The 1,780-nt window shown below is 35.8% G+C and overlaps 1 protein-coding gene and 1 pseudogene across 1 annotated transcript in view; both read left to right on the forward strand.

Annotated features, from left to right (window-relative positions):
• Positions 1-1,780, forward strand: part of Lmf1 (lipase maturation factor 1) — a 110,777-nt gene that overhangs the window by 10,313 nt on the left and 98,684 nt on the right. The window lies entirely within an intron of this gene.
• Positions 115-622, forward strand: LOC102028345 (annotated as a pseudogene).

The raw sequence follows: 1,780 nt of genomic DNA on the forward strand, positions 1-1,780 counted from the left end.
ATTTTTTTGGTTTTTCTCCGGTACCGGGAACCGAACTCACGACCTTGCGCTTGCCAGGCAGGCGCTTTGCCGCTGAGCTAAATCCCCAGCTCCATCACTCTGGTTTTTTAAAAAAATGATAAAAGTAAAACTTGGCGAGCAAACCTTTGACTGATCTCTAAATTTGATACTGTTGAAGACTTTTGGGCTCTGAACACCCAATCCAGTTGCCTAGTAATTTCATGCCTGGCTGTGACTACTCACTCTTTAAAGATAGTATTGAGCCATTGTGGGAAGATGAGAAAAACAAACAGGGAGGATGATGGCTAGTCACACTGAACAAACAATGATCTCGATGAAGTGGCCTTGATTGCTTCTGGCTAGAGACACTGCTGCCCCTTACTGGAGAATCATTTGATGAGTACAGCCATGATGTACGCAGAGCTGTTCTTAGTGTTAGAGCTGAAGGGGATAAGATAGCGATATGGACTCCTGAATGTGAAGACAGAGAGGCTTTTGAACCTATAGGGAGAGTGTACAAGGAAAGGTCAGGGCCTCCTCCAAAGGTAGAGATTGTTTACCAGTCCCACGGGACACAGCTACTAAGAGGGGCTCCACCACTACTAATAGGTTTGTTGTTTAAGAAGACACCTTCTGAGTATTCCCATAGGAGTCTGCATCAAACAGTCAAGATTTGGAAGCTGAACCAAAGCCTCTTCAAAAGTAGAGTGGACTGCGTTTAATTTTGATTCCATCTAAATGTTGTCAACATACAAGAGAAGTCTCATTTGCCTTTGTCTTGTATGTTTGTGTGTATGTTTTTTTAAAATTTTTGCTGGAGTATCCTCTATATCAATCAAAGAATTACAGTACACATCATCCCCAGAATCCATAAATTCTGGTCTGCTCTGTAGTAGCTTAGTAGAATTACCATTACAAATACATTTTACCCACTCATGGTATTCAAAAAAGAGCTTGTATTTCTATATCTTAACAGGAAAAACAATTGTGTTACACTGCATGCAGGAGCATATTTTGCTGGTTTGGAAGAGTATAATGTATATCATTTTCTGCAATTTTCTTTGTTTCTTTTTACACCATTATCTTTGCTATTCTCTTGCTGATAGCTGCAAGATTTTAATTTATTTGTTTTCCTACTTGATAACATTAGTGATTCTGATTTCAGTTTTTCTTTTGTTTTTTTCCACATGTAACATTGGTAAAGGATCTAGGAATATGATACAGGGGTGGAATAAACATTAATTTTGTGCATTCCTTGGTAATTTCTTTGTTTTTTACAACTATAAAGCTTTGCCAAAAATTTATGCATTTCGTTCAAATCAGTGATTTATGTTTGTGTGATTTCCTAAGCACATTTGTGGATTATTTAAAAAGTAACATCATAATTATATTCCTAACTAGAATTAATATGTCTGTTTTTATATCTTTATGCAGTATGTTAATACTTTGTATTACTTAGGTTATTTTACTTTGTTTTCAAAAATGGCTGAAGTAGAAAAGTGGTCCCATTCATATTAAGACAGCATATAAAATGCATACAGTTAATTGTCATTTTAAAAAGTAAGTTCACTGTATTTGTACAAGTCTCTCTCTGGGCTCTCTGTTTTGTATCATTGATTTGTGTAGCTGCCTTTTTACCAGTACCACTGTGTCTTGATTACTTACTTTGGTCGTTTTAAATTATTTTGGCTACTCTGTTTCTTTTGCCTTTCCATATGCATTATAGAATCAGCTTGTTCACCAAATGTTTTGATTGACTTTTTTTTTTTTTTTTTTTTTT

This window comes from Chinchilla lanigera, unplaced genomic scaffold (assembly GCF_000276665.1).
Source record: "Chinchilla lanigera isolate Chin_1 unplaced genomic scaffold, ChiLan1.0 scaffold00041, whole genome shotgun sequence".
Lineage (NCBI taxonomy): Eukaryota > Metazoa > Chordata > Mammalia > Rodentia > Chinchillidae > Chinchilla > Chinchilla lanigera.